At 40.4% G+C, this 23,465-nt stretch overlaps 1 protein-coding gene across 4 annotated transcripts in view; it reads left to right on the top strand.

The window, feature by feature from the left end:
• LOC124100911 (catenin delta-2-like) overlaps window positions 1–23,465 on the top strand; it is a 130,942-nt gene that overhangs the window by 11,398 nt on the left and 96,079 nt on the right. For 3 of the 4 annotated variants that reach the window (XR_009227994.1, XM_058583183.1, XM_058583181.1), the window contains exon 2: window positions 20,386–20,516. The exons of the other annotated variant lie outside the window; for it this stretch is intronic. The gene's annotated coding sequence lies outside the window, so the exon portion shown is untranslated. The remainder of the gene's footprint in view (window positions 1–20,385; window positions 20,517–23,465) is intronic. 4 annotated transcript variants of the gene reach the window in all.

Raw genomic sequence — 23,465 nt, 5'->3', positions numbered from 1 at the left:
TCAGATATTTGTAGTATGCAGTCAGATTGGGGAGTTACTGGTCTCACATGTAAGGGGCATAATTTTAGATTTAGAGTACATGATATTCCTGAGAAGTTATTGATTCTGATCTTAAGAATGGTAAGAGAAAAGAAAGGGATGTTTTATGTTCTTATAAAACTAACACTGAGAATAAGTCAACTAGTTTTCTAGTGGTTTCTTGGGGGTAGGCAGAGGGGCTTGTGAGGCAGCAAGGGGCCAGTGGGTAGGATTGAGGTGCATGCTACCACTAGCAGTAAGGAGCATTTGCTAACTGCCTTCTGAACTTCCCCTTAAATAGGCTAGTACTTACCCTAACAGACTTTCTTGTAAGTGCATTTGGAGTGATGCATGGCTGTGGACTATGAAATAGTGATAGGGTGAACTTTGAAAAATGACTGTCATTTTTACATTTCATTTAAACTATATTTATTCATGTATAAAATAAGGTACTGCATATAGTTGCTATAGTTCAGTGTGTGTGTGTGTGTGTGTGTGTGTGTGTGTGTGTGTAACAATTTTAGAAACATTGTTTTTTACATGTTGATCCCTTAAGTTCTAGCTGTGGGTCCTACATACAGTGTGTGCTCAATAAATCCATGTTTGTTAAATGAATTGGAAAGGTTATCTTTTCACATTAAGTGCCCCTACATTAGGAAGGACAGAGAACACTTGTTTTTGAGCTTTACAAAACAAACAAGCCCCTGCCATTTTAGGTTTCCTAACCTAGGCAAGAAGTCTCATAATTAAAGGAAATAATAAATAATGGAAATACATTTTCTCTAGTGTACTAGTCATAAGCTGCCTGTCATCTTTAGAGTTCTTTTCCTTTTCAGTTCCAATTGATATTTAATCATGTAAAATTTAGGTACTATTTTTAGATTTTGTTTTTGACTTTATTAAGTTAAATCAATTATAAAATAATAGAATATTTTGTGTTTAATTTCTTGGAAATAGAACTTTTGTTATAAATTTCCTAGGGCTCAAAACTTACAAAATAAATATTGGAGATTTGGTGTTAAAATTGCGACCTTTTCTGTTTTAAGTCAGTTGGAATGCTATGGTGAAGTGGCCATCCTGTGTTGGCGACAGGTCTTTTCTCCACCCATCAAGGAAAATGTGATGCACAGCAGCATCTGGATTTTTGGTCCAGGGCGAAGAGGAGGAGAGATAGTAAAGAAACCTGATCAGATCATTTGATGCTAATTTCACAGGTGGCTGGTCACTGTGTAGGGCCTGGCTGTTGCTATTTATAGAGCTGTAAGTGGATGTAGGTATACACTGGGGCCTGAAAGGATGGTCATGACTATCATGAGATAGGTTCTCATTATGTGGCCCAGGCTGGCCTCCAACTTGGCAGTTCTCCTATCCTACCTCAGCCTTCAGATTCATGCTTGGCTCAATTTTTTTCTTTTTCTACTCTGTTAGTTCTATAAGATTATCCTTTGGTGTGATATTTTCTCAGAATTATTTCATTAGTTGAAAAATGTCTCTGTTGTTTTTATTTCTTAAAATGAAAAATACAAACTCCTTTAATTGATAATACATCTGCTCAATGCCAGCATTATTAGTAATAGTCACAGTACCTCTTGGGAGAAAAGGGGGGTTGGCTAGATATGGGGGTCAATGAGAAGCACACAACATTAGTTAGCTGTTGTCCATAGACTGGTGGTACCTGATATAATTGCCTGGAGGGGTAGTTACTTTGAATTACATCTTGGTCTTGACCTCAGATTTGGAGACCAGCTCTCCTAAGAAAACTCTTCTTCTGTTCTGCCTTCAGCAGCCTTGCAGAGAAGTAGAATAACATATTGTTTAAATAATTGTTTTTTTAAAGTTTTACTAGCTAGTTCTTCTGTACAGAATTGACAGGCATCTCTGTGAGAGTATTTCTAGTCTATTAAAGGCTCTTCACCACATTACTTGTAATCTAATCTCAGTGAAGAATGTAATGATAGGTTTCTGTTTTTCTCTCCTTCCCTTCCCACTTGTTTCAAAGGCCACACACCAAGCTCTGGAGAGGGAGATGCCTGTGGGCAGGGAGTTGGCTGCCCTTACTCTGGCTGACTATATGTGTCTGCTGAAACAAGTGCCTTTGGGTCATTCATTCTCAGGTCACAAAGTTCTAATGTGAAGGCCTGAACATAGACTCTCTCCTGAATGATTTATTAGTTCCCCATCTGTAATTGGAGGGAAAGAGATGAACTTAATGTTTCTTGAACTTCAAAATAACCCCAGGGAACTTATTAACAGCACACACTCCTGGATGCTACCTCTGGGGGTTCAGGTTCAGGTCTAAGACTTGGGCCATATTTTAGAACCAGATTGCTCTGAGTGCTAGGATCTCATTTAGTCCTGATAATTTTTTATCATACCTACCAGTGGAAGATGGATTTTAGGCCACAGAAAATTTATTTGTAGTTATAGTCAATTCTCAAGGATTTACCTCATAGATGTTTTTAATCCCATAAACTTTTAGCTTGGGAAGGTCCCAGGTTATATTTTCAGGCAACCTTGTTGGTATGTACCCAGATACTGAAAGATATATATATTTTTATTTTCAGAAGAACTAATTTGGATGGGAAATCTGCCATTTGAAAAACTTCTACCTTCTGTTACTGTAGTCAAGTACAACTGTTGGCATTCTCTATTGGAAAAGAGCAGTGTGATATGTTGCCTTGTGTTTGGGCAGTTCTTTAGGGTCAGCCAGTATAGTAGCTCTTAACTTTTGGGCCATGTTAAGAGTAAATTTGATTTTTGAAAGGATTTTCTGAGTCCATTTAAATGGACTCTAAATGTGTGTAATTCAGTATTGTTTCTAGTTGGTTAGATTTGTTGTGTATCAGTATTGGCTTAGACTTCTGTCCCTGGCTCTGGATGTTACCTCTTACTCATATCCAAATCCATGCTCCACATGCTGTGGGGCTCCCTGGCATGTCCAGCTTTGCCACGTGGGGCAAGATAATCCCTGCATGCCCCCCCCTCCATCCCACTTGACATCACCAAGCCTGCTGTGACCTGAAGCACCACTACCCTGGTGGCTCTCTTCTGTGCCTCACTGAGTCTGTTTAGGATTTGAACATTCACCTTAGAGGGAGGAATGATTTTATAGTCATTGGAACTTCTAACGGGCCAGTGGTGATTTTAGGAGGGGTTTCTTCTCTGATCCTAATAACCACACACTTTATACTTAACTGGACACAGTCTATTTAAATAGATGCTTGCTCTTCAATTATCGAGTAGTTCCCATTTGGCAGATTTTCAATTGGGATTGAATTTCCTTGGCCACTGCTGTTTGTTGTGCTCATGCTGGTTTTTGTGGCATCTCTCCATGTTTTTGAGCCTTTTCTAAGCAGGAGAGATGTCAGAGTGCTTTGTCTCATTCTCTTGGCTATTAGGGAAGGACTTCCTGTAAAATAAATGGAGGGCAAAGGATAGTATCATGCCTGTGGCATAGAAATGCTGTTAGCAAGCTTGAGGCGTATCAGAGAGATAGGTCCTATGAGTAATATTTACTATTGCCTTTCTGCTTTGGAAACTTTCTTTTTTCCTTCCTTTTCCTGTTTCTGAGGCCTGAGATTTATCCTGAATTTAAAAATGGATTGGTTTTGATCACTTGAGTCAGCAACACATTCAGCAGGGAATACATGTCTCTTAAAGCCAATTTCTAGTATAAAATAATTTGAAATGATATCTTGAGTCAGTAATGTATTTCTGCTTCAGAGTCTCTGGCTAGTTTTATGCATTTATCTCCTGTTTTACTAGGTGATTTGCTTTTATTCTGCTAGGAGAGCCCATTCCACCTCCCAAACTTTAAATGTCAATCCAAGACACATGCATTTTTTAATGAGAAGGCATTAAACTACTACAAATGACATCAGACAACAATACCATAAGCTTAGAAACAAGGAGAACCTTGGATTCTTGTTAGATTTTCCAGCAAGCTTGATCAAGTCATTGCAGAAAGGATTACGTGACCCTTAACATGAGTTTTGGAGAGATTCAGTCAAATAGGTGGATGAAGTACCAATGGCAAATCAGTACCCAACTGCCAGTTGGTTTGATCTTTCCTCCCACAACTTGGGGTATGCAGCCAGAAGACAGCTTCTTTTTCAGAGCCCAACTACTTCTTTGCAGAGGGATACAAATAGAAAAAGATGAAACCATTTTCAGTTTTACTGGTCTACGTCAAGGTAGAAGCCTCTGGTTTGTTTTGCCCTGCTGTTATTTGCCTTTTCCTTGCTGCTGTTATTTTTTTGTGGCCTGAGGAGCTTCTGACTTTAGCTGAAGGAGGGGCATAAGGACAGGGTGCTTTGATTTCACATCTGTTGTTTTTTCAGAAAGGAAATGAGCAACTGGTAGTTCCAAAACAGTGCCAAAGGGAGCTGGGGAGTTGTTACTTGTAAATGTAAAGGAAGAAAGAAGCAAGCACTGATAGGTAGTGCATGATGTACAGCTTATGCCTTCAGAGTATAGGGGCTTGTCTTTCTGTGATTCTCTCATAGCCATGTAGGAGGGAAAAGAATGAGGCACTTGAGTTGTTGGGGTTGAACTTCTGTGCAGAAGTCAGTATTCTACTCATTTTATCACTAATTTATTAATTTATTTCACAAATATCTCTTGTGTTCCTAATCTTCTAAGTACTAGGGATAGCAGTAAAGTAGACAAGCAAAAATGGTCCTTGCCATCATGAAGCTTAGACTCAAGTGAGGGGATGCTGCTGAAGACACACGGTGGTAGTGGTGATGAATATGATGAAAGGAGAAATAAAACAGCAGAGAAGAGAATGAAATAGTGTGGTATGGAATATCTCCTTATAAATGACCAAAAGATAAAAAAGGACCATTAAAGAAAATATGGAGTTTTTATTATCTAAATTTTTTATAACATTTCAGTTATTCAATTTATTATGGAATATTAGCATGTATAGTGACTTAGAAGATTTCATTTTTCCCTTGCCATATGGAAGTTATCTAAGAACATAGCATTCCTTGGATATTCAGCCTCAGCTGGACTAGAGTTTATCATCACAGTTGCTTTTAGTGTAGATTGTATATTAAGACATGTCTTATCCCCCCCCCCTTTTCTTTAATATTACTGGGGATTAAACCTAGGGAGCTCTAACAATGAGCTATACCACAACCCCTTTTATTTTTTGAGATAGGGTCTTGCTAAGTTGTTGAGGATGACTTGGAATGTGTGATCCTCCTGCCTTAACCTCCCGAGTTGCTGGGATTATAGGCATGCACCATCATGTGTGGTTTAAGGGCTTGCTTTTTTTTTTGGGGGGGGGTTGTACTGGGGATTGAACCCAGAGCCTTGTGCATGCTAGGCAAGAACGCTACCAGCTGAGATATATACCCTCAGCCCAAGGGCTTACTTTTTATAAAATTGCTATAAAATTATTTTCTGTGATTAAGAGGAGCCTTCCCACTTTAAATAGATGTTTAGTGGTTTTCATTGTCATTTTGTTTTTAACAGTAATGAGTAAGCTTAATGCATTTTAGTTATATATAAAATCAGAATGCATTGTAGTATATTCACATGTGTACCCAGTATAATTTGGTCAACTTTATTTCACAGTTCTTTCATTTTCCCTCCTCTCCTCTTTATTACTTAATCCCCTGCTTTTACTTTTTTGATCTCACTTCCGTTTTGACAAGATCCCTTCTCTTATTCCTATCTCCTCATGTAATTATGCGCACTTTAGGGAATAAATATTTATTATTGTTATATCTTCTTGTTGCATTAATTTTATTCTCTTTGACAGTATTTAGTGTTCTTCCTTGTCTCTTCTGATTAACTTTTCCTTGCAATCTACTTGGTCAGATATGAGAATAGCTACTCCTGCTTGTGTTCAAACTCCATTTGCATGGAATGGTTTTTAATATAGCAATTCTCAAGCTATTAGTGATAGCCAGCATTTTATAAAGTGGAATCAAATAAATGATTATCAGAGTATATCACACTTTCTAAGATTTCATATTATTTTATTAACTTTTTTAAGGGATATGTGTACATATCACACACATGGATGGGTATGTGTGTGCATGCCATATCCTGATGATATTTCCATTATGTGTCATGCTTAAAATTATTAGAAAAATTAATAGAAAAATTATAACAACATGGTGTAATAAAAATTAGTTAATGTGGTCTTTCTCGGACCAGTCAAGAAAAATGTTAATATTTGCTAATAAACAATGGATTTCAGGGCCTTGTACATGGTTTCACTTACACAAAGCCCAGAAGTCAGGCAATCAGGGGTAAGCAGTGCCTGTGAAGTGGGTGGAAACCTGGGGAGAGGGCCTCAGGAGGAGGGAAGTCAGTATTGGGGTGCTGTTTCCTGCCTGTCTGCACTGACTTCCTTGATGAGCCCATCCAGACTCAGCTTTAACTGCTGTCTAATGGTAGTGACTCCATATTTATGTCTTAAGCTTACCACTATCTTCAACCTCCGTCCTGCCCAGTCTCCTTTCCTGTCAGCAACCAGAGAAACATTTTCTTAAATATCACTTTCTCATTTAAGGCTTTCCTGGTCACTAGCATCTCTGTACCCACTTTTCCTATGCCTTCTCCTTAGCATTTGTAAGTACTCTGTCCTCGTAGTTTCTCACCTCCTCCTCCATGATACTGGGAAATTTATACAGACTGGTTGTGTTAAATGCTCCAAGGAGGTTTGTTAAATCTCTGAATGAAAGTAAAAGAAATAGGACAAGTGAAGGAAGCCCAGTGAGAACGTGGAGGCAAGAAAGAATGGAAGAAATATGGGAGAGAGAAAGTTTTATCCACTTTCTGTTGCTATAATAAAATAGCTGAGCCTGGTAAATTTATACTGAAAGAGGTTTAATTTGGCTCATGGTTCTGGAGGCTAGGAAATTTAAGAACTTGGTATGACAAGGGACTTGTGCTTCTCCAATCTATGCTAGAAGATGGAATGGCAAACAGGTGTGTGCGTAAGACATGAAACACGAGGGGGTTGCCTTGCTTTACCACAACACACTGTTGTGATTACTTGTGGAGTCCTGCAAAAGTAAGACCTCAATCACAGGAGTGAGGCATTAATTCATATGTGAGGACTCTGCCTATGTCCCAGATGCCTCCCCACATAGCTGTGCCTGGAACTAAGCATTGTCGTGCATTTTGGTGGGGACAAACCACATTCAAACCTCTACTTCCTTAGTGACCACTAATGAGAGATAGGTGATATAGCACTGTGTTAGTCAACTTTCTGTCACTGTAACAAATATACTTGAGACATTCACCTTATAAAGAGAAAAACCTTTGTTTTGGCTCAAAGTTTTGGAGGTTCCAGTCCACAACCTGTTGGCCCCTTTGTTCTTGAACCTGTGGTGGCACATCAGGACCTGCATATGTGGAGAGCAAAACTGTTCACCTTGTGACCAGGAGGCAAAGAGAGTAAAAGGAAGTGACAGCTTCTCACAATCCCTTGCTAGGACATATTCCCAACTTCCTCCCAGAAGGAAAGCTCCATCTCTTAAAGTTTCTACCACCTCCAAATAATGCTAAGTTGGCAACCAGACCCTTATCACACTACAGACACAAGAGCACTGAGCTTACAGGGAACTATGCAGAGCCTTCTGGTTGGAGGGACAGTTGAGGGATGTGGGATTTTGTGAGAATGTGTGGAAGAGCAAGATGCTGGAGCATGGGTGAGGTTCCTGAGTAGAGAGGACAAGAGGCTTCGCAGCAGAGTGGCAGGTCACCTCTGGTCACCTCTGGGGAGGGGCGTGTACATGGGCACCGCCATCTCACAAGTCAGCGTCAAAGCAAGAGAACTGAGCAGCCATGTGGCCTTGCTCTTTAGAGATTTAGGGAGATGAAGTGTTGTGAGGTTTTTCAGGGTTTTTTTTTTTTTTTTTTTTTTGTATTAATGAGTGAGTTCACATTTTTTTCCAAATCAATTATTCTTTTCATTGAACAATCTAAAAATTGAGAAAAAACAGTAAATTCTGTTCTTAATACAAATGACAGTTTTAAAATTTTATGTATTTTTCCATCATGTTGTGGAACCAAAACTTGTGTCATTTCATAGATTATTCTCTGAGGATTATTTTGGAGAAAGATTTCCTTTCACTGCTTCAGGAAAGAAAAAACGGTCAGAGGCTGTGGGGCTTCTTTTGAGTTATATTTTCATTCCAAGTGTTTTCTTTTTCTCTTCAAAAATGTCATATGTTAGTTCCTGCTGCTAAATTTGTGATCTGGAGCAGCAGAAATGTATTCAATGTATTCTCTCACAGTCAGGTGGCCAGAAGTCAGGGCATGAGCAAACCCAGACCCTCTTAGATCTGGGCAGGACCCTGCCCTGACCCTTTTGGCTGTTGGTGGCCCTGTCTCTACCTTGATCCATCTTCAGGTGACCCTATTCCCTGTGTATCTTTGTGTCTCAAATCCCCTCTCCTTTCTCTCATAGGATATAAGTTCTTGGATTTAGGAACTGCAGTAAATCCAGGAAGGTGATTTTATCTTGAGATACTTAATTACATTTGTAAGCATGTTATTTTCAATAACAGGTACAAGGATTAGCACTTAGGTGCATCTTTTTGAGGGCAGATGTGTAATCCACTACAGATTGTTTTGTAATTTGAGATGTGAGTTTTTGTTATTGTTTTAAGTCAACACATCATTGTTTTGTGTTCTAGGAAAATCAACATCATTTAAATAATTATATAAATAAATAAAGTTGTTTTGAGTTTCAGCAAAACAACTAAGACCATGTTTTAATGTTTTTTTTTTTTTTTTTTTTTTTTTCTGGATCATGTGCCAAAAATAGCTGACATGGGAATTAATATCAGATATTCAACAATCTAAAAATTGTATGTTTCTCTTGCTGGCATTAAATTGTCTAGAAAACACAATTGGTAAAATGTCTGTTGAAGAAATGTGTTTTGCTCAATGCATTCCTCCAAGGACTGGCACATAATAGAATCCCAATTAATTTGAAGTCATGTCAATCTTTAATTTGTTTCTTTGAAACAATCTTGTTTCAAAGAATTGTTTCCTTTGAACATAGAGCTGCAGGAGTTCACGGAGTAGCAGGGATCCAGCAAAGGTTTCACATGTGGCACAAGGGAGGGGAACACATACTTAGCAGCTGCTAATTCAAGCAGCTGCTGCTAATTCAAGCACTCTGCACCGGGATCTCATTCCTGATCAGAGCAACCCAGCAACGACAGGGTTTGCAGCAAAACCCTCTTACTGTGAAAGTAGCAGAAAAGTGGATGCATGTGTACCTGACCCAGCACCAGCAGAAGATTCATGGGCAAGATGTGAACTGGCTGGTGTCAAGAAAATTTTGTTTAAAAACATATATTTGTACAATAATTAAATATTGAATTAGCATTCTTAAAGATCCAAATTCTGTTTTTTTCTAGTGGCTTTGGTTTGCTACTATGTAGACAGAACTTAAAACAATGTATTTCTTGTGTACTGAAAAAATGCTTAATGAAGAAACTACCTTTTTTTCTTTTTTGTGGAGATGGTGATTGAACCCAAGGCCTTACACATGTGAGCTACAGCTCCATCACAGAAACTATTATTTGTAATTAGTGAAAAAGGTAATAGAAATAACGTACCTTTTGGTTATTTGCATAAGTAAACTTCTATTTATCTACCATTGGCTCTTTTTCCTATAGTCAAACCTCTTCCATTTGCCTTGTCTACCCCCTGCCCATTTTAAATTATAGTGGTTTTTGGCAACAATAGGATAAAATGTTTGTGAATTCATTGCAAACTTTTAGTTAATTTTCAAATAAGTCATAACCATTTACTGTGAGTTAGCCACACACGATGTCATAAAAGCGTCATCTAAGACTTTATCAACTGCTAAGAGCCACAGCCAAGTAATATGATGCATGGCATTTTTGGTTGAAAGGTGATGCCAGCAAGCCATTGACATGATATGATTATGTTAAGATCTGCATTCATATGGATATTGGACTCCTGCTGTTCACCTTGGCCTGCTATGGGACTCCTGGAGAGTTCCCATTGGTTGGGAAAGTGCGGTAGGAGGGAATTCCGGAGGAGGGACTTCCTGTTGGCATCTGGGAGAACATGGCGTGGGTCAGTCAGCAATCTTCCCGGGAGGATACGAGGATACGGGGCATTGGAGGCAGTTTCAAAAATAAAGTTTGTTCCTGCTTGAGTGGCTCGTAATTTTGTGCCCAGCCAGACTGCGGCAATCAGCAGGTCCAAGTTAAAGGTAATTGGATATCATCATCTTGAAATGAATTTTATTATTATTATTATTATTATTTATTATTATTATTATTATTATTGCACTTTGCAAAGAAGCTGGCTAATGTATTCAGCTGCCCAGCTATAGAATCATCTAGGATGAGGGTATACAGGTGGCCTTTTGACACCCCTTTGATTCATGTTCTGCAGGGACTGCTAATGAGTATCCAATGTTGGTTGTTTTATTCAAACTGAAGAGTGAAAACAATGTCTGTATTTTACATTTGGAAAAATTCAGACAGTAAGATGGAAATAAGTTAATAGTTTTATATCAAATGTACTGTGAAATAAGGTAAAATAAACACCCATGGAATTTCCTTGTACTTCATGCCTAGTAATGAGAAGTAATTGTGAATAGCTATTCAGACATTGTATTTGTTTTTCTTTTTTCTTATATTGATAGTAATGATGAGCTGAACATGTTAGTTCATACCTGTAATCTTAGCGACTCCAGAGGATGCAGCAGGAGTATTGCAAGTTTGAGGCCAGCCTCGGCAACTTAGTGGGACCCTGTCTCAAAAGGAAAAATAAGCCAGGTGTGAGGGCACATGCCTGCCATCCCAGTGGCTGGGGAGCCTGAGGCAGGAGGATCCTAAGTTCAAAGCCAGATTCAGCAAAAGCAAGGTGCTAAGAAGGCTCAGTGAGACCCTGTCTCTGTTAAACACAAAATAGGGCTGGGGATGTGGCTCAGTGATAAAGTGCCCCTGTGTTCAAGCCCCAGAATTTCTAGCTTCCTTAGGATTCCTTTAAGCGCAACATGGAGTAGTGCACTTAGAGGGGTGGGTTTGCCTTATTATTAACAGGGGAACTAGTTCCTATAGGCCTAATTATGGAATTGTGGTGTCTTATTTTTCCTCTTATTTTAGCAACTAAACACAACCACTACTCAATAAGCTTCCCTCCCATTCCTAATGTATTCCTGGTTAGAATCACGTGATCCATGAGTTCACTCTTCAGGTGATTCACTGAGTGTCAGACTTGCTCTCTGGGAGATTTCAGGCTGTAAGAACACAGAGTTAGAGATCTTGGAGACAAATGAACTGGTTCAATTCCTTTTCTTCTTCCTGTTTAACTTGTAGTTTTGTTAAAATGTTGGCAGATTTAGAACACCATTTTAGCCCTAGAATGACCCTCTGCAGAGGCAGTAAGCCTTAGAATGGGAAGTTTCTCTTCAGCATTTTACTTTCCCTCGGATGTGCCCCTGATGGCCTCACAGGGTGGCCTCACACCCAGGTGCGAGATGGGAAGAGCGAGGCCTGGCAGCCAACCCGGCAGGCATCTGTCAGACCCGGGCTGTCTCCTGTTGAACCTGAGCTCTTCACCTCTCATGAACCACAGGCAAGGTCCTGTATCCATGATGGATCCTAACAATGTCTCCACTTTCCATAAGCATCTGTGAATATAGACAAAACACCGAATGTCATCCACACCACAAGAAAAATGACCACACAACTCCCAAGCCTGGCCAACATGACTGCGTTTCTCTGTCCACCACGGGTTGAGCAGGGCTTTGTTCTTCCCTCCTCCTAGAAAAATAAGATTTTTTAAGATACCTAGTCATAGACTTTCCCCCACATCCTGGTAACCACCTATGCTGAACACAGCCCTTCACCCCTGAATCTGCCAGAGATCCCTTAATTTAAGCCAAATCCTATTCTTGGTTCCGTGGCATTGACATGGCTAGCAACTTGCTTTTGAAGTTTACTCTTTCCAAATACCACCCTATTATCTATGTAAAATACATGTGTATGTGCATTGTACAATTTTGTGTATGTATGCATACACAAAGATTTGTAAATATATACACATATATACATGCAAGCACATCATATACATACGTGTGCATGTTAGCACACAGATACACGTATATATGTATACATACACACATGTACTCATAAGCACAGATACATGTGCATATCCAAATATGCATAAAAATGTTAGAAGTGACCTGGGACTTTGTTACTTTTTCTCAAATTCTTAATCTAACCTGGAGGCACAATCCTGATCTTCTCCTAAGACAGACTAAAAGCTGTAGATCAAACATCCTTAGATCCTGTCCTTCTAATCTTAATATCGTGAGCATCAAATTCTTTCCTTCCAGTTCCCACTCTGGGTCCACACATCTAGGTGCTTTTCTAAGGAACAATATGGGCTATTAATTTTAAAATAGGTACATAGTTGTAGAATATAAGCATTTTCCATAAAGTCATTATGTTTTACAAGGTAAATTTTATGGGTACTAATTTGCAATCTTTTCCCTTGGGCTATTGCCACCAAAAAGAACCTGTTCAAAATTTCAGAGCAACTCAATTCTTATGTACATGTATTATTAATTTTTCCTTGTGTACATATTTTTCTTGAAACATCTAGTAGCCTTAATGAATAAATAAATAGCACTTTAAAGTTAATTGACACTACATAGGTGTTATGATATAACTGATAATATCCTTTGTCCTAATCATCTTTTAAAATATTTACATCTTCAATAGAAGCAGCAATTCACTGATGTTTAAATTATATGTAATTTCAAATGCTAAATAATATCATAACTTTTGGCTAATCATGGTACATTATTTTTCCTCTTCAACTTCTTCTAGATTGAATTCAGAGAAGAAGCCCATTGTTTGGCAGAGACTAATTCCAGCACTTGGTACCCACAATAGTTCAAAGGAACCAATTTTGTCATTATTTTACTGTTTGTCTCTCTCCATTTCAGCAGCCAGTAGAAAACTTGCTGGTTCAAATCATTCCTCCTTATTCTGAAATAAAAGGTCCTAGTCTCCAAAAGGTGGCCTAGCCTGCCCCACCTGCCCCACTGGTCCAGGCTGTGCCTGAGATGAATGACAGAAGATACCCTTATGTGTGGGGAGGAAGGGGGGTTCCCAGTGGGTCTCCAAGAGCTCCCTTTTCTCATACTTCACACGCACCCATCCAAACCCTGCTGGATCACCCTGCAAATTATACCCAAACTCTTTGCTTCTCAGGACATTCTGCTCTCACCCTGCCCCTCAAAGCCAGTTATCAACACAGCAGATCCAGGGACCCCTTCCAAAAACTCAGCTTTATCCAGGTATATTTGATGAACAGAAATGCACATTTTTAGGCCTGAAGTTCGTGCATTGTAACAGGTGCTTATGTCCATATAACCACCATCCAAGTATCTCTCTGGAGAAGCATCCAAGGGCCTGCAATAGCCAGCATATCCTCCAAAGTCTGGGCCCCTGTTGCCTCTCTTAGCAAGGCATGCAGGGCCCACTCCACTTCTCCCACTGGCCTCTCACCTCTTGCCTGACATGCCAAGCCCACTTCTGCCACAGGCTCTTTTTCCTGGCCACTGTATAGTAACAACGCCTGCACAAACCCCCACATGCCCACACTCCCAGGCTCTGATTGTCCTGATCTCCATGCTGTTTTTCCCATCACTTTAAGTGAGTTTCCTGTGGCAGCCATAACATAGTAACAACTGAACACCTTCAAGTAACAGAAATCTGCTTTTGAGTGCTTGGTAATCAGAAGTCTGAAATCACAATGTTGGAGATTTGGTTCCTTCTGGAGACTTGAGAGAGGCTTGATCCAAGCCTCCTCCTAGATTCTTGTTTTGCCAGGTAGCCTTAGTGTTTCTTGGCTTGCCAATGCCTGTCCCCAGTCTCCACCTCCATCTGTATACCACCTTCTTCCCTCTCTTCCTGTTTGTCTTTTATAAAAAGACACTCTTTTTGTACCTAGGACCATTCCAATCCTGTATAGGCTTGTCTCAATCTTTACTCTAGTTATGTCTGCAAATCTATTTCCAAATACGATAGGATTCTAAGGGGAACATTATTCACCTTACTATACACTTAGTATGACCTGAGAAGTAATCTGTTTTTCTCTTTTAACAATTAATTACCAATTCCCATCTGAATGTAAGTTCTCCAAAGGTGGGAACATTTGCTCTCTTCAGTGCTGTGTCCTGGTTGTTAGAGTCTGTAAACAAGTCAGGATGGCGCCTGGTATTTTACCAGGGGGAGTGGTTTGTGAAGTAACGCCAGCGAGCCATTAAGTGTGGAGATTCCTTATTGGTTGACTGCTGTATCTAGTTTATGTTAATTAAGATAAGCTGTGTGGAATATATAAATACCTCTGCTGTCCTACAATAAAAGGCTCCCACTCCTGCTGTATCAATCTACACAAATTATTCGTCACCCCCCGGTTATTTTGCTGCAGCTGGACTGCGGCACTGGTGAGAAGGCATGGTGGCTGCCCCGTAAACACTGGCAGGTGGAGTAGGCGTACTGTGGCTGGATCCTTGGGCACAGCAGGCAGGGGTAGTAGGAATATGGCAAGAAGTGAAGGCTCCTGGGCCTTATAGGAGCCAGATGCAGATCACGGATGTTACATTTTCAAATACATAGATTTGCAGGTGGTGGCCAGGAAGTCAGAGTAAATCAACAGAAGAGGGTGCCTGGTAAACAGATGTCACACGAGAGACTCTCAGACCTGGAATTGAGGAGGAGACCAAGAAGCTAGGTCTTGGCAGTGGGGGGTCTTCTGCATTAGTTTCCTGCAACTGCTTTTACAAGCTAACACAAAATTACTGGGTTAAAACAACACACTTTTACTCCTGCTAGTTCTGTGCATCAGAAGTCTGAACTCAGGTACTCTGTGCCACACAAGGTGTCACTAGTGCCTTGCTGCTTGCAGAGCTTCCAGAGGGAGGTCCATCCCCTTGCCTCCTCCAGCTTCCAGAGTACTGCTTTCCTGGCTCCCGGCTCCTTCCTCCATCTGCAGAGACAGCAGCCTCCCCTCTCACTTCCCTGTTTCACTGCCTCCACCCGTGTCCAGTCTCCTGTGTCCTTGTTTGAAGGATGCTTGTGATGGCATTTAGGGCCCATTGGATGATCCAGGATGATCTCCCATCTCAGGACCCTTCATATGGTCACATCTGCCAGACAAGACAATACTCACAATACCAGGGATTAGGACCTGGGTCATGTGGGGTGACTGTCTAGTATCCCATGTATTCTAACCAGAGACCAAACACAGGGCAAGTGTAGAGCATCCTGGATCTCTCCCTCCTGGTTTTCCAGTGGGATTCTGTCCTTTCACTGAGCCAAAAGGACTAGTTCCTTTTCTTCTCTATTAATTTCTCTCCTACTGGCAGGTGACTTAAAGGTGCCTTGTGAGCTGGGCACATGTCCGTGGAGCACAGTGGCAGCTCCATCATGAGATTGACCCCATAAGGCATGGTGGAATGAATAATGCTTATGACTCAGTTCAGGGAATTCCATCTAACTCAATATGGAAAGCCTGAAGAAAGCCCTTTCTGTCTAAAAGCCATATAACAATTGAACTCACTTTCTAGATAGTCCTAATTCTGGTGCTACTGTTTATATAAAAGCAAAGACTTGGGCTGGGATGTGGCTCATGTGGTAATGTGGTCGCCTGGCATGCGTGGGGTGCTGGGTTCGATCCTCAGCACCACATAATATAAAATAAAGATGTTGTCTCCCCCGAAAACTAAAAAATAAATATTAAAAAATTCTCCCTCCCTCCCTCCCTCTTCCTCCCCCCACTCTAAAAAAAAGCAAAGACTTTTTCAAAAATGTGATTATCCTATTTGTTTTGTGTTACAAACTATCTAGGAATGAGGGTTGAGACATTAGTGATTTCATGTGTGTATCATTGAATAAGTTCTTTTGGGTTGACATATCTTCTTTTTATCATTTTAAAAATCCTTTTTTTTTTAATATCTAGCACTCTTCAGCCCTTCCAACTTAATCAACAAGCAGCATAAAAAACAAAGCAGCCTATCTTCATAGCTCTAGATATGAATGTCAAAGTCAGTAAGGTCTTTAAAACTTCAAAAAAGTTCAAAAGTTCATGAATGATTAAGATTTCCACACTTTTATATAACTTCCATACAGTCAGGCTCCCAGTGGAAGTTATTCAGGTTGCATTCAAAGTGAGCAGTGTCCCCTCTGACATGAAGCCATGTCGAAAACCAAAGTTTGAATTTGTGAGGACCCTGGGTGTCTCTACACTCTTTTCCTTGGGTAAACTTAATCAAATGTTATGATAGTCCTCCAACTCTTTGGTTTCAATCCCAGTATAACTTTGTAAAGAACTTCAAACTGTTTTCTATTTAGCTCTGTGCTAAGCGTTGTGATTTTAACAGTTCAGACAGTCCATATATGAGTGAGGGTTTAGTCACAGTATTGTTGGTCTATGTGACAAGTTTTAATGAAGAAAAGGTTATATTTGCATATTCTCTGGTTCCATTAACATTCTGAAGTGAAGCCCAGTAACAAATGAGTGTTGAGTTCAGCTTCTTAGAAAATTATAGATGCTTCTTGCTTCTTATTCTCCTTTTCTTTGTCTAGTTATATGTAACACCTGACATTTCTAGAGAGCCTACACTGTGTGCCATCTGTGCCTGTTATTGCCGATCTCCCACCAATATACCAGAGCAGGAATTATGATTTCAGGGAGGCAGATGGATTCCAAGTGCACCTATGTGGCAAATACTCCCCACCACATTCTGATCAGTGGAGGCTCAGGGGCAAGCTGGACAGACTTGAGCCCATGGCTGCAGAGAAAGTTGATGGGTCAGCAGGGTTCTAACCAGGTCTGGCTCCATCCAAAAAATCTTTTCCATTAACCCACCCTGCCTCTGAGGGAATAGCAAGAAAGAAAATAGTTTCAAAATGGCAAATGTTGATAGAAGCAAAAGCAATCTTTCTCTTTTCACTTCAATTTCTTCACATAAGCATAATGTCCAAATGGATACATGTCAATAAAAGGAAAGTTCTTAAAAAATTAGATGATGTCACATGATTATAAAAGAAAAATGTGTCCCTATAGCACTCTTAGCATTACAATTACTAGAATATATCTAGCTCTGAGTAGTTTACTAAGCACTTACCAATTTATGGTATCTTCCATGAGAACAGTGCTATTATTCTCTATAATATTATTCTGTTATTATATTACACTGTTACTCTCTATTTCATCTATGGAAGCCAAAGTCAACAAAGACTAAGAGACTATCCCATATTTACAAGATACAAGAGTTAAAGACAAATGTTCAAGTTCTGAACTCTTTTCCAGTTTTTCTGATGCCAAATCCTGAGATCATCCTCTTACAGTAGCCAAGGAACTGAGGCAGGAGAGAGTGATGCCCACCTGTCTCCAGGGTGACCAGCACAGAGAGCTGGGGAGGCAATGTAGAAGGCCAAGGGGACCTCCTGTCCTTTTACCAGGAATTCTGGGAGCCACCAAGGGTATGAAGCAGGAAATGGAGATAGCCAAGTTCATTTGAGTATGGTTAGATGATAGTGGGAAGGGCAGTGAGGTGGGGGGTGACTGACAGTTACAACTAGGTCTGTGGAGGTAGAAATAGGGATGGGTGGGGCTTTGGTATTCCAGAGGTTTGTGGCTAGAAGAGGTGTGGGAAGCCATCCTGACACGTGACTGGGCGGCTCCTGTTAAGGGTCTGAGGCGTTCTGGCTGTGTCGGAACTTTCCCGGCCCTTTCCTGATGAGAGAACCTGTCCGTGTGGGGGTGTGACTGACCACTGACCCTGGGGGCCCAATCACTGACCCTGACCTTGGAGTGCAGTCCCCCCTCAACCTTCATTGGATGGAATTCTCCCCTGAATTTCTTGTTCCCCAATAAAAGGCTACTCCCTGGCGTGTTCACTCTCTCTCTCTCCTGCTAGCCCTGAGTAATCCTTGCTGCCCTGCTGGGCAGTTAGAGGTTGGAGCCAGAGAGGGGAGCCGTCTCGGACCTGGCAATAGAAATAAGGTAACTGAGTCTGTGTGTTTTATTTCGATCTCTTCTAGCTAACTTTTATGCCAAGAATCTCATTAATGAAACCATTGCGCAGGCCGCATGGTGGAAAGAGGTGTTAAGCTGGTACCAGGTTCCTTCTGACCTATTAGTAGGGAGCTTGGATCTCTTCTGGATTCATGATTCTTTGGAATGTTCATTAGTCCCATATGAATTTTGGGGGGTGACATGTGTGGCTACACATGTTTACATTGTATGCATGTGTTCAAAAAGTCTCTAAGTCTTCTCCCCTGAAGCTCTTGTTCGAAAGGTATGTTCCTTGAGCCTTTGTCTAATAGAGCAATTACTACCTGGTTAATAAAATAGACTGAAATAAGTTCTTCACTAATCACTTCCTAATAGCCTAAACTTACTGAATTCATCTTGGTCACCCATTGTCTTAAATTTGTAGCTGCCCTGCAGATTTTGATGTTATTTGCAAGGCATGTAATTCTAGAGGGCTACTTTCATGAGAAGGACCATGCTATCTCCATATTGCAGTGGTGGTTTGGGATCATGCAACAAAAGGAAATTAAATTTGAAAGAAGAGCCAGCTTCACATATTTAGTTTTCTACTGTGATCACATATCAAGAAGGATTCAGCATCAGCAGTCACTTATACCTGTTTCCCAGCAAATGTAGTATTGTGCTGTGTGTCTGGTTGAGAATGTGCATGAATCTGCCTCCGGCGGTATGTAGATTTATTGAATAGTCAATGCACATGAAATCAAATGCTTTGTCTTTCCAATAAAAACAAAGCCACTTCAAAAGCCATCCTATTTCATAGTGTCTTCAGTAAAGCAAGCACCAACACATTTCAGGGTTTTCTTGACAGCTCTACCAGTTGTGATAAAGGAAAGATAAATAGAACAGGTTAGATCCTATGAGGAAACTTTTAACCTTTGTCTATTCCTTTCCATCCTATTTTTCATGACTATCTCCATGCAGATGACAGCGGTGACCTGACATCAGTAGGATGCATGCTTTTGAGTTGTTTCACGAGGAGTAGGAGTAGATGCTGCACAGCCATCTCATTCCTCCTGTAGCCCATCTTTCAGATAAACAGCACCCTTCTGTGCCTTGTGAGGTCAAGTTTTTATCTGTGGTCTCAGAGGTTGGTTTTTTATTTCTCAGTTAAAAATTGGTTCTCTGCTTCAAGAATAGAATCCATAGAGTTGGTCCTGTCAGCATTGTGATCTAACTGGTTGAGCTGAGAGATTTCAAAAAAAGAATATCCATTTGGACAATGGTACAATATCACTTCTGATTTAGGATATCTAGAGCATATTCCTTAAGTTTAAATTGAAAAATAGATTTTTGGAGTAGGTCAGATGTAAGAAGGAGGATTCAGGCAAAGAATATTTAGACATAAAATGTATTAACATTTTGTGAATACATGAATGTCTTTAAATAAATAATTTCCTCCTAAAATGTCATTTTGTTTTTTGTACTTTTGTCCCCAGAAAATCATTAAGGGAATATGTCTGTGTTTTATCTTTTCTTTTTTAATTTTTGTCTACTTTTTTCAGGACTGAAGCTCTTCTATTTTTTAAAGTGAGTTTATAAAAACAGCAACCACGAAAATGAAAATAATGATGTTATCAGCATCACCTACTATCATGAATTATATTTTCTCGTATCTGAAAATTTAGCTAAATGCCATGCCTCAGTTTTTTTTTTAAATAATATACTAGGAAAAGGTGATCTCTACAAAGTATCCATATAAGCCAAATTTAAAAAAGTGTATATTAATATAATCATGGGTCATCTTGTTATTTTTCATAATCATTATCTTCATAAATTTGGAACTTTAGTTGATACATTTAACTTCATATATATGTACATGTAATCTTTTTTTTTTTTTTTAACTTTTGGGTTCTAGGGATTGAACCCAGGGGCACTTGACCATTAGCCACATCCCCAGCCCTTTTTGTTTTCAATTTTGAGACAGAGTCTTGCTAAGTCACTAAGAACCTCACTAAATTGTTGAGGCCAGCTTTGAACTTGTGATCCTCCTGCTTTAGCCTGCCAAGTTGCTGGGATTACAGACGTGCACCACCATACCCAGCTATATGTGTCTAGAATCTTATATAATCAATGTGTATGGGTGCACTTAAAAACTATTTACATAAGGTGATCTTTTCAGGATGCTCTCTTAGATGTGTCCATGTGTAAAGAAACCAGAAGAACAATTGTGAAATATTTCTGTATAAACTAGTAAGTACAATTCATCAGTGTGCTAACCAGATGCCAGAGCCTAGAGGGCTCATCCTCATGTTCTCCTGCCTTCCTTTTGTTCAGAGAATTTGGATGGAGAGACCCAGAACTGCCCGAAGTGATCCAGATGTTGCAACATCAGTTTCCTTCAGTGCAGTCTAATGCTGCAGCCTGTTTACAACACCTCTGTTTTAGACAATAAAATTAAAGCTGAGGTAAGCACTACTTGGATTCTCAAATGAAAGGTGTCAGATGAGTAAGTATTCAGAATTTTTTAGAGAAATGTCAATGGGAAAAGACATCAGTTAAACTAAAGTTGTGTTTTCAGGTTTAGATCTCTCTTTAAGACGGAACCATCATTCTTTTCTTCCAGCATTAGAATACTGAGGCATAGAGGACCAAGGATGCATGCCAGAAGCAGCAGAGGCTAGATTATCAATGGCACATGTGGGTGTGCCTTCCTCTTCTGAATTCCATCTCTGGAGTCATCTCTGCCTCTAAGCCCTAAAAAATTACAAAGCATCAATTGCTATCTCCTCAAATTGCAATCAATATGAGGAGCTATGGCCTATCCTTCTTGGAGAACTCATTGAAAGAATGAGGATGTTAGGCAATATAATGGCTTTGCCTTATAAACAAGCATTTTGAAGCCATTTACAAAGGTAACAGCAGATATAATATGGATATATGTGATGCATTATAGAGACTATTGTCTGTGTCTATCACATAAATGATTGTCAACATGCCCATATAATATGGATATATGTGATGCATTATAGAGACTATTGTCTGTGTCTATCACATAAATGATTGTCAACATGCCCTGTTCTTTGGGAACACTCTAAAGTTCATAGCACCACTGCGGTGTGTGATTATTTTTGGAAAATCATTGTGGTCACTGCAACTCTGATTTTTTCAGATAAGGGAAAAGAATTTGCATACAAGCAGCTGAGTAATCAATTTTTTATAAAAAAGATTTTATAAGCTATAATGAGTCATCTCCATAGCATGTAAGCAATTTTGAGGATGAGTCTAAATTAGTTTAAGAGTGGAAAGAAGAGATTTGAAGATATAATTGCAATTTGTCATAGATTTTGCTTGCTCGCATTTGGATATATGTATAGCCCAGCAGCTTTTCATCTTTTTTCCCTCTCTTCCTCTGGGACTACAGAGGACTTGGTTCATGCCCATTCTTATCAGAAAAGTCATATATCTTTTTTGAATAAATGTGGAGCAGTGGTGTTCAACCAGGTGTGATTTTTTTCTCCCGAGTTACATTTGCTGTCTGGGGACAATTTTGGTTGTCAAAACTGGAGGAAGATGTGGTGATGCCACTGGTCTCTACTGGGTAGAGATCAAGGATGCTGCAAAATGTCCTATAATTCACAGGGAAGAACACAAAACTACCCAGCCCCAAGTGTGAATACTGCCAAATTTAGATACAGGGAAAATATTGCCCACCTAAGGCAAATTTAAAATGTGAAAAAATACCTACTGTTAAAATGACCTAAAAAGTCATCAAAGTCATGTGTCTCCCATCCCCAGTGGAACTCTCATCTTAGTCATTTGAATAGAAAACAAAAGATCCATACAAACTGAAGGACAGACTTCTGATGAGGGCATCATACACCAGCATGTAAGGTTCAGAAGAATGCAACCTGGAGAGTTTCTCAGTGGCCACAAAAGCATTCTGTCCACTGTTAGCCTGAGGTTGTCTCAGGAGTGTGGTGGTGTCCACCCGCAAGTGAGCTGGATCCCACTCAAATTGAGGTTCCAGTGTTGAGACTGCCAAGATCACTCTCACACCAAGAAGGTACAAAAAGGTGGGCTACCCACATGGTGAGGCTTTCCAGAATCAGCAGCATCACTGCCAATCACTCCAAAAAAATGGCTTGAGAGAGTTCTGGAGAGGAATCTGGCTGAGATCCTGGGGTGGTAGGCAATGGATTCTCTCTTGAGGACGGGACCTTGTGTGGAGGGAGATTCTTCCTATCAGCTTGTTCAGATGAGGGGCAGCAGACAGAAAGGAGCGATGGAAATCCAGGAATCAGGGGTGCTGTCCCACGGAGCTGTCCCCCAGTCTTTTCTAAAGTTTTTTTATTCTGAGACAGGGTCTTGCTAAGTTGCTGAGCCTGGTCTTGAACTAGAAAATCCTCTTCAGCTTCCCAAGTACTGAGATTACATGTGTGCACCACTGCATCTGGCAAAACTTTATCACAAGGGATCGTCTGGTCTGGCTGTACAGGCGTCATGGTTCAGGGTAGTTTGAACAGACTTCCTAACTGACCCTGTATGTGTTCCGGACTCATGGCCTAGGCATGGAGGTCTCAATAGTGATAATGGCTGGCACCTGGCTGTAGACTTACTTGTGGCCACACTGGAATTACCCTCAATGCCCTGTGGTTTCACATAGGCTGTTCAGTGAAGGGGCACATACATCACATCAGACAGAGGCAGCTTCCCATACTGGGGCCCCTGCTCATCAGTGGTTACCTGGAACAAACCAGTGTTGTCTACTGGAGCCTCTTACCTTTAAAATAGAGATGTGGATACCTTTGAGGGGATTAAGGGACTGCAGACTGCTTAGTGGTGGACATCCACTCATCATCACAGGAACCTAGTTAAGACACTGAAGCTATTTTACCTTATGAATATATGTGTGCACATGTGTGTATATATATGTCTTCTCTGTGCATGCATCTGTGTGTCTGCATATATCAGTGTGTACTTATTTTTACTTTGCTGTGGGTCCCCTCCAGGTCATCTGTATTACCTCTTAGTATTCGGAGTGCCTGCCAACAGCTGACCCTTGAGTAGTGGTTCAAATTATCCCAGCCCTCCTCACTGCACCTGATAGATTACTGGCTCCATGATGATGGTTCCTGGTACCTATGAGGCTGGGGTGAGGGATGGCAAGGGTGTAGGACTAGGGGCATGCCCTGATATCAAATGGAAAGCATGAGATCAAAGTTGCTGTCAGCCAGGGGGACAGAGACATGCAAAGGGCCTAAATAAAACCCAGAATGAGCAGCTCAGAGCTTTCCTTCCTCTCCACCCTCAGTCACATGGGGAGGTGTACATGCATGCAAAACTCTCATAAGAATCCTCCAGACCTGTTTTGTTCTCTCATCCCTACTCAGAGCCCAAACTATTAGTAATGGGTT

This window comes from Marmota monax, unplaced genomic scaffold (genome assembly GCF_021218885.2).
Source record: "Marmota monax isolate L192 unplaced genomic scaffold, Marmota_monax_Labrador192_F-V1.1 WCK01_AAM20220418_F8-fsc00440, whole genome shotgun sequence".
Classification (NCBI taxonomy): Eukaryota; Metazoa; Chordata; class Mammalia; order Rodentia; family Sciuridae; genus Marmota; species Marmota monax.
Note: the sequence above shows the minus strand (reverse complement) of the source record. Positions and strands in the feature narration are given on the sequence as shown.